Here is a 10805-nt window from a genome sequence, read left to right as displayed (position 1 = left end):
TATGTGTTACAACCTGATTAGTATTAGTCAATTTTGTGACAATAGTTTATCTGTTGATTTTCAAACTCATGCATGCCTGGTTAAGGATCAGTAGGGTAATACTCTGTTGACCAGAAGTAGGGTAGGAAATTCTTATAAAATGAGCTGGTAAAATAAGGCATCTGACCCTATGTGCATGATTGTCAAGAATGACCAGAAATGGTTATGGCATAAAAGGTTAAACCATCTTAATTTCAAAACCATCAACAACATTTGTTCGCATAATTTATTATTTGGTTTACTAAATTACAGTTTTCTAAGGAAAAGGTTTGTCCTGCTTGCCAGTTAGGCAAATAGGGAAGATCATCGTTCAAAAGTAAAGGGAAATCTCAATTCAGTCGTTGCTTAAAAATGTTACACATGGATCTGTTTGGTCCAATTCCTGTAAAGAGCTTAGGAGGAATGAGATTTACCCTGGTAGTTATTGATGATTTTTCACGATTTACATGGGTAGCATTTTTGCAATCTAAGGATAAAATTGTTGAAAATTTGATTAAAATCTTTAGATGAATTCAGAACTAGAAATCTTTAAGTATTGTTTCTATTAGAAATGATCAGGGAATTGAGTTCACCAACAGACGCCTATCCTCTTATCTCGAAGAGTCTAGTATTAAGAACTAGTTGTCTAGTGCTAGAACTCCACATTAGAATGACATTGCTGAGAGAAGATTAAGGACACTGAAAGAAGCAGCGAGATCTATGTTTGTTGAATCAGGTGTTCCTTAGAGGTTCTGGGCAGAAGCCATAATCACAGCATGCTATACACAAAATCGGTCGATAATCAACAAATGTTTTGACAAAACACCTTATGAACTATTTTATGGGAGAATCCCTAAAGTATCTTACTTTAAAGTATTTAGGTGTAAATGTTTTATCAATAACAATGGGAAGGATTGTCTGACTGATTTTGATGCTAAAGCAAATGTTGGAATCATGATGGGATATTCTTTAGTAAGCAAGGCTTACAGAGTATACAATAACAGAACACAAACTGTTGAGGAATTCTTACATGTTGTTTATGACGAGTCTGTTGAAAGTAATCCCATTGATTCATCCATCGACCTTGCTAGCAGATTAGAAGCGACAAGTCTTGAATCTGTGTGTGAGGATGAAGCTCTAGCTAAACGGATTCCATTATCTGATCCTATGATTGATTCGGTTGAGAACCAACCAGACGCTCAAACTCCTGTGCAACAAGATGTCGAAAGTTCTGACATCGCGGGGCCATCTAATCAGATGATTAATCCTTTAGAACCCAACTTCAGATGGAACAAGAATCATCCACCAGAATTGATAATCTGAAATCCTAACTTCAGATGTCTTATGAAGCAGATATATCTATTGAGCAGAAAACATGACCGTTGCAGCTTGCCTAATTAAGAAGACATGGGACAACTTGCCTCTCATCCCAAACCTTTTGCACACAAAAAGCTTTAAAAATTCGTGAACTGTCAATTATCTAAAAGTCCAAAAAGCTTTCAAGTTTACTAGAGTGTCACAGTTGTATTACATACTAACCATTATGAGTGAGTTGGTTAGCATTGTAAGTTGATAGAATTTGTTTTTGTTCAATAGAGTGTGTGTGCTAGGAGTTCGAAAACAGACAGTAGTTAAGTCCTATTTGTTCGACTTGGTTTGTACAAGTGTTGTATTGAACCAAATCTTCTAATGAATATCCTTCACAAGGTTGAGAAGAAGGGGTGACATAGGAGCTTTTACTCCAAACATCCATAAACATTTTTTGCATCTGATATTCTTTTCTATCGCATCATCCTAATCTTATTGTATTGCTTGAAGTCGAAACAAACATTTCCGCACTTGAACTCCGTTCAAGAGTTTGTGACGACTTTCGAAGAATAGAAACACATATTAACTTCTAACAGAGTTAATATCAAACGAAGTGTGTAAGCGTTCAACGTAAGAAGACCCTAGTCTCTATAGTTGATCCCGATCCTAACAAGTGGTATCAAAGTAGCGTTTTCTATTCTTAAGCACCAACAAGAATCTGAATAATGTATATGGCTATTACCAACAAAGTTCCCATGTTCTCAAAGGAAAACTATGTTGCGTGGAAGGCAAGAGTCCAAGCTCATCTTGCTGCCATAGATGATGACATGTGGTTTGTCATCACTGATTGCCCAATAAAGATTGAAAAGGATAGATATGAATGGACAAGTGAAGATAAAAGAAAGAACAACCTCGGCAATATGGCCAAAGATATTCTCTACAAAAATTTGGATGACAACATGTTAAACTACATCATATCATGCAAATCTGTCAGAGAAATCGAGGAGAGGTTAACTCAACTTTGTAAAGAGAATGAGCAAACCATAGAGAACAAACTCATGATCTCCACACAGCAGTTTGATAACATTAAGATGCGTCCTAGAGAGACGATGACTGAATTCGATGGGAGATTCAGCAAAATCATTATTACTCTTTCTGCTCTGGGAAAAACTTATAGTAATATAGAGATTGCAATTAAAGTCATGTGTGCTCTGCCCAAGGAGTGGGATATCAAGATGATAGCAATGAGAGAGTCTAAAGATCTCAACAAAATTCAACTCTACGACCTGTTAACTAATTTAAAACGTATGAGTTCGAGATGAATTCAAGAAATGAAGATGAGCCTTCATCATCGACTATAACTAGGGCGTTGGTGTCATCTATGGAGTCAGCAGTCCTTGAACCTATCAATTCAGCTGAGCAGTTTAGCGAAGATGCAATGGCTTTACTCGTCCAGAAGTTTGGAAGATTCATGAAAAAAAATCAATCAAGCTCATCTTATCACCACAAAAACACTTCAATTATCATAAGGCTAACATTCATTGTTTTAACTGTGAAACTTTAGATCATTACAAGTCGGAATGTCGGAAGCCGAGAAGAGACGACAAAAAGCCAATTGATCAGAAACCTAGAGAGGATAATAAATCATCCAACCACAATAAGGATCAAAGGGCAATGGTGGCTGAATAAAGCAAAAGAAAATGGGCTCAAAGAGACTCTGACTCCAGTGATGATGAAGAGGTCAGGTGCTTCATGGCCTACGATGAAGAGGTATTTGACTTTGCCTTTAAAGAATTCACGCGAGATGACCTAGTTACTGCACTCAATGACATGTTCATTGAGTACAAGAAAGTATCTTTTCTCGCTTCAACTCAACCAAATAATATGATTCGGGAAAATAATGAACTATCCTCTGAGAACGAAAAGCTCAAGGAGACAATTCAACTGTTGACCAAGGAGAATGAGAGAACAAACTATGTGATTTCTGCATGGACTAAGTCTGGGAATGCGGTCAACTAGATGATGAGTCATCAGAGGCAGGCCTCTCAACTGCAATTTTGGACTAGGATATGATAACGACAACCTAGACAAGTCATGCAAAGAGTTGAAACCCAAGAAATGCAAACTTCCTTCCATAAGTTTTGTCAAGGGTACATCATCTAACACTCAAGAAAGTCACGATGCAAATGAGTTAGTAACTAAAAAGGAAATAAAATATCTGGAGTCAACCGACAAGTCACGGTGGCTTAGTGCTGAGAGAAGGAAAGCCAGTCGGTCGGCTGAACATGAACATGACAAACAGTCAAGAAGATACCATCAAAACTCATCTTCAAAATATTATGACTCATCTAAAGGCAGACAGAGAGATTTTAAAGCTCATCTTCAAAATATTATGACTCATCTAAGGGCAGGAAGAGAGATTGTAAGCCTGATGTAAATAGATTTATTAAGACTAACATTGGGAGGATCATCAAGATAACACAAGTATGGTTCCCCAATGGACTAATCAACTGCGAACCCAATTAAATGTGGGTACCAAAAAGGTGTAAATAGTTTTTATTTTTCAGGTTAAACAGATCAGTTGCTTTGAGGATTTAGAATGGTACTTGGATAGTGGATTCTCAAGGCATATGACTGGAAATAGCAAGCTTCTAAGCAACATTGTGAAGGAATCTGGATATAGAATCACATTCGGCGATAACTCCAAGGGTAAGACCGTGGGAAATGGTAAGATTGTTCATGGTAACCTAACCATAAATAACGTGCTACTTTTTGAAAATTTGTGTTATAACCTGTTTAGTATAAGTCATATGTGTGATATAGGATATATTGTTGAATTTCATAAGCAATCATGCTTAGTTAAGGATCAATAGGGAAGTACCTTGTTGACAGGGCATATGATAGGTAACGTATATAAGGTTAATTGGAAAAAAAAAGCACCTAATCTTATATGCATGATAGCTAAGAATGATCAAAACTGGCTTTGGCATAAAAGACTTAACCATTTAAACTTTAAGACTATTAATTCTATTTGCTTTAAAGAACTAGTTGAAGGTATTCTTAAATTGAAGTTTTATAAAGATAAAGTTTGCTCTGCCTTCCAGATGGGAAAACAGATCAAGTCAACTTTCAAAAGTAAAGGTAACATTCAATCTGAAAGATATTTAGAACTCTTGCATATGGATCTTTTTGATCCAGTTAAGATAACCAGTTTAGGAGGCATGGAATACACCTTAGTAATTATTGATGACTACTCTAGGTTTACTTGGGTTATTTTTTTAGCTACTAAAGATCAATCTATTCCTAATTTAAATAAGATTCTTAAAAGAGTAAAAAATGAAAAATTAGTAAAGTGTTAATAAAATTAGAAGTGATAGGGGTACTGAGTTTACTAACAGGATTCTATCTTCTTACCTTGAGGAGTCCGGTATTAGACACGAGTTGTCTAGTGCTAGAACTCTACAGCAAAACGGTTTGGCTGAAAGGAGAAACAAAATCCTTAAGGAGGCGGCTAGATCAATGATAGTTGACTCTGGAGTCGCTCAAAAGCTTTGGGTAGAGGCTTTTAACACAACATGTCATACTTAATACCGGTCAATGATCAATAAAAGATTTAGAAAAACGCCTTATGAGATTTACCATGGCAAATTCCTAATGTTAAATATTTTAGGATTTTTGGTTGTAAGTGTTATATTCATAACAATGCCAAAAATTATTTGACCGCTTTTGATGCCAAATCTGATGTTGGCATGATGTTAGGATATTCTATAGTCAGTAAAGCGTATAGAGTATACAATAATAGAACTCTAACTATTGAAGTATCATCTTATGTTGTGTTTGATGAATCTATCGAAAGTAACAATTTTATATCCATTGATATTTCTAATAGAATGGAGGATGTCAAACTCCAATCTGATAGCGAAGATGAAGTCTAGGTGCTTCGAAACATTTCTTCTGACCATACAGCTGAGAATGTTGAAATCCAACAAGATCAGACTGCAACTCAACAAGCTATTGAAAGTCTGGATAACTCCGAGCAAACCGGTTGATCAGATTTTATCAACCAAACGGTGAATCAAATCTTTATCAAATAATCGGTCAGTTAGAAAACATTTCGGAACTAAACTTCAAATGGAACAGAAATCATCATCCTGAGCTAATTTTAGGTGACCCCTCGGCTCCTCTTATGACAAGACATCAATCATTAGATGAACTTGCAAATTATGCATTCATCTCACAGATTGAACCTAAGAAGGTTAATGAAGCACTGCTGGATCCAGACTGGATCCTAGAAATGCAAGAGGAACTAAACAAATTCGAAAGAAATAAAGTATGGCATCTAGTTCTAAGACCAGCTAATCAATCTGTCATTGGAACCGGATGGGTCTTTCGAAACAAATTAAGTGAAGATGGTATGGTCACGAGGAACAATGCTAGAATAGTGACCCAAGGATACAGACAGGAGGAAGGCATTAACTTCGAGGAGTCATTTTCTCATGTTGCAAGACTTGAGGCCATTAGAATCTTTCTAGCATTTCCCGATTTCAAAAATTTCAAAGTATTTCAAATGGATGTTAAGAGTGCCTTTCTTAACGGAATAATTAATGAGGAGGTATACGTTGAGAAACCTCCCGATTTTAAAAATCCTACATTGATAAGTCATGTTTTTAGATTTGATAAAGCACTTTATGGTCTTAAACAAGCTCCTAGAGCATGGTATGATACAATTACTAAGTTTCTATTTAATCATGATTTTACTATATAATCTGTTGATAAAACATTGTTCAAGTTTGAAAAAGACTTTCATATTTTACTAGTTCAAATATATGTTGATGACATTATTTTCTGGTCAACTAACTCCAAGCTCTCTGTGAGAGGTATTCTAAGATGATGACAGATAAATTTGAGATGAGCATGATGGGAGAGTTGGTCTTCTTCTTAGGCCTTCAAGTTCATCAACTTGAAGGAGGCACCTTCATCAATCAAGCTAAGTACACAAAAGAGTTGTTAAAGAAATTTGGCATGGAAAGCTGCTTTTCTGCCTCAACACCTATGAGTTCCTCGATCAAGCTTGATAAAGATGAAGATGGTCAAAGTGTTGACATCACTGTCTATCATGGGATCATCAGTTCATTACTCTATCTAACAACAAGCAGGCCAGATATTCTCTTCGTTGTTCGTGTCTGTGGGAGATTTCTAGCTAATCCTAAATAATCTCATTATGTAGCTTCTAAAAGAATCTTAAAATATCTTAAGGGCACTCAAAATGTTGGACTGTGGTATCCAAAGGATTTTAGTTTCAATTTGATAAGCTAATCTGATGCAGATTATGCAGGTTGTAAAGTGGACAGGAAGAGAACTAGTGGAACATGTCAATTTCTTGGTGGCTGTCTTATCTCCTAGTATAGCAAGAAGCAGACATCCATTGCAACATCAACGGCCGAAGTAAAGTATTTTACCGTTGGAAGTTGTTGTGCTCAGCTTTTGTTGATCCAACAACAAATAAAAGATTTCGGTATCCAGGTTGAGAAATCCCCAATCTTTTGTGACAACACCAGCGCCATTTCCATAACCTATAATTCGGTATTGCACTCAAGGACGGGTGCATACAGATATCAGACACCACTTCATTCGAGATCATGTGGCGCAGAAACATATCCGGCTGGAATATATCTCAACCGATCGACAAGTGGCTGATATCTTCACCAAGCCACTCTAAGAGACTAGGTTTTCTTACTTTAGAAATATTTTGGGTCTTGTAGACATTAACTATTTTTTTTAAAAAAAGTGGCATGCACTTAGGAAGAACCTCCCTCTTTTTCAAAATATTCTTATTGCATATGTTTTCATACAAAATCGGGCATGCACTAAGGGAAAAGCCATTGCTTCTAAAACACTATTGATATTGATATTTTTTCATAAAAATACCATACATAAGTTTAGGGAGAATTTGTCGCTCCTCAAACATGTTTTCATTACATGAACTCATAAAATTCTTGCTTGCATAAAATTAGAAGGTGAATAAATTAATAATTTACCCAGAAAAATAAAACCAGACGGTTTTCTCCTTTTGAAACCGATCAGATCATTCTACCGAAATAACTGTAGATAAAACCGAACAGCTTAAGCAAACTGGAAATTAAACCGATTGGCTATTTATAAGATTGAACAACTACCGCTCGGTTAAATTTCTGTTTTAAGCGGATGCGATTCTTCTTCAAACTTAAATAACCAATCCCTTAAACTCAGGTTATGCAGACAGTTACTTTAGCTATTTACATAAAATTTTGGTAGTCTCATCTTCGAATCAAAATGAGACAATTGTTCATCTTTGACATTATTTGTCTGCATATATTCCCTCTTAGAAATTAAACAGTCATACATCAAATAACGTAAAGACTTGTGTCTTTCAACGTTCAAAAATAATGACTAACATACTTGTAACGGTTACTTTTATCTACCCAAAGGATTTTAAGATGACTTTAAGTGACCATATCTCCTATTTAATAACATCCTTATTAAGAGTAACCTACACATCTGAAGATTTCCAAATCCATCTAAGTAATTCTAAGTCATATTCTCTAGTCTCTCTCCTTCCTCAAAATCAAGAAATAGATTCTGTTTTTGCCCGCAATATGTTGATCATCGATTTAACTCTATTTTGTCCATTGAGGATGAAAAATTCATTTTCATGTTCAAATCTCTAAAGAACTCATGTCTGAGAAAATTTCTCAAAGGTTCTTCTGTAATCCTCGAAGATGGCGTCTTCGAATTCTTTGAAAAATGCTAGGGTGATTGATGATTCAATCATCATGTCATAAATAGAAGGAAAAGAGTTCTCCTTTTTCGAAGAAGATTTTGCTCGTATATTCGACCTTCCTTTGGAAGGCTTTTCAGATTTCCCTCCATCTCCAAGTGACATCATCCACAAAATGTCACTACTCTTCTTGGATTCCTCCAATCGTGTTGAAACCCATGGGGTTAAATCTTTGCTAAAAAATAAATTCCAAATCCTCAACAATATCATTGCCAAATCCATTCTGGCCAAAGAATGCACTCACATTTACTCCAAAAGATCTTCGAAATGATAGTTTCCATAACTAGAGGCATTCCTATCAACTGGTCGAAGGTTATCTTTGACAACTTGAAGAAAATGATATATTCCCCTAAAATGTTGACCGGTTATGTCTCTCAACTTGGCATCTTATTTTTTTTCGTATCGATGCTCATATTGGATCTGGCTTCGATGACAAAGTTTCCCAGATCCTGAACAATGACAAAGTCTATGCCTACATACATAGGATAGAAACAGCAAAAATTAAGAAATAAATGCTCCTAGGGTCTCCAAATCACTATGATAGGATCGGTGGTACCAATAGAGAGTAATTTCTGGCTACTGATAACAACTAAAGATTAACGATTCGATTTTATCTCTATTAGAATTAGAAGTTAAAATTTGTTTCTATTATTCACAAATCTTGCAAACTCTTGAAATGGTTTCAAGTACGGAAGTGTTCGTCAGATTTGAAGCTTTGAACTAGTACAAGATGAAAGGCAGAAAGTAAATAATGCAGAGAGGTGTTTATGGATGTTCGGAGCAAACTCTCCTACGTCATCCCTTCTTCCACAACTGGAAGGATTCACTAAACTCTTTGAATCAAATACAGTTGACTGATCTATCTAACACTCTGTTGAACAGAAAAACCTCTGTTCAACTTACAATATTATAAACAATATCTCTCAGCTAGACAGTGTTTTGATTCTTTCTCTCTTAAACTTTATAGATGATAGAAATCAGTAAGTGCAAGAGTAAGCTTGTAAGATTGTAATAGTGAGCAAAGTAACCGGTGGATCGAGAGAGATTCGACCGTTGTCCTTTAGCATCTATTTGTAGTATACGGACACCAACGGTCGAATCTTCTTCATGGACACGTGGCAAGAGTCCATTGGAAGGTCGCCCAAAGGACAAGAGTACAACAGACTCTAAGCAAATGGATCATGGCTGTACTGAACTGGTAGTGCGCCGAATATCCTCTCTGATATTGTCTTGTACTAGACAAACCGTTGGAAGGACATTTGCGTATGTGGCATTCGTACATTGGATACAATTAGCTGGCTTGTCAGACTACACAGGAGTGAATGGAGTAGAGTAGCAGACAGCTAGTTGATCGTGGGTAGACGTATGTTAACTTCAGACATTTATTAAAGTGAGGCATTAGACGTTCTCCATTAGACTGCCTAGTCTAATTAAGTTAGATGTCAACGTATAATAGCGTGTTCCATTAGACCTACAAGTCTAATATAGTTAGACTACAACGTCTAACTACGCATCCCTTCAGACTTGTCTAAAGGAGTTAGACGCCAACGTCTAACTACGTTACCCATTAGACTACCACTTCTAATAGAGTTAGACTACAACGTATAATTACGTATCTGTTAGACTGCAACGTCTAACTACGTATCACATCAGACTTGTCTAAAGGAGTTAGACGCCAACGTCTAATTACGTATATGTTAGACGCCAACATCTAACTACCTGTTAGACCTCAACGTCTAACTACATATCTGTTAGACTGCAACGTCTAACTGCATATCACTTCAGACTTGTCTGAAGGAGTTAGACGCCAACGTTTAACTATGTATCTGTTAGACGCCAACGTCTAACTACGTATCTGTTAGACCTCAATGTCTAACTACGTATCTATTAGACGTCAATGTCTAACTACGTATCTATTAGACCTAAATGTCTAACTACGTATTTGTTAGACTGTAACGTCTAACTATGTATCACTTCAGACTTGTCTGAAGGAGTTAGACGCCAACGTCTAACTACGTATCTATTAGACGCCAACGTCTAACTACGTATCTATTAGACCTCAACATCTAACTACGTATCTGTTAGACTGCAACATCTATCTACGTATCACTTCAGACTTGTCTGAAAGAGTTAGATGCCAATGTCTAACTACGTATCTGTTAGACGCCAACGTCTAACTACGTATCTGTTAAGCCTCAATGTCTAACTACGTATCTTTTATACTACAACATCTAACTACGTATCACTTCAGACTTGTCTGAAGGAGTTAAACGCCAATGTCTAACTACGTTACCCATTAGACTATTACGTCTAATGGAGTTAGACTACAACGTCTAACTATGTAACACGTCTAATTAGCCTGCTTAGACCACGTCTAATTTATCAAAGTTTGATGCACCTGCATAGAAATAATTAGATAACTTAGATTCATTCATAACTGAGTTTTAATCACGATTAAGTTTTAATCACATATCATCAAAATAAAGTTGGCATAGAATAGACTTATTCTCTTAATTATTTTTATCAAAAATAATTTGACCCAACAATTTCTCCTTTTTTGATGATGTTAAAACTTAAATAAAAATATTAAAATGAATGGGCACAATCGATAAATAGCAAAGCAGTATTGAACAAAGGATCATATATTCATTCAAAATATCTG

Source organism: Impatiens glandulifera, chromosome 2, assembly GCF_907164915.1.
Source record: "Impatiens glandulifera chromosome 2, dImpGla2.1, whole genome shotgun sequence".
In the NCBI taxonomy this organism is placed as follows: domain Eukaryota; kingdom Viridiplantae; phylum Streptophyta; class Magnoliopsida; order Ericales; family Balsaminaceae; genus Impatiens; species Impatiens glandulifera.
This window is presented reverse-complemented; position numbering follows the sequence as displayed.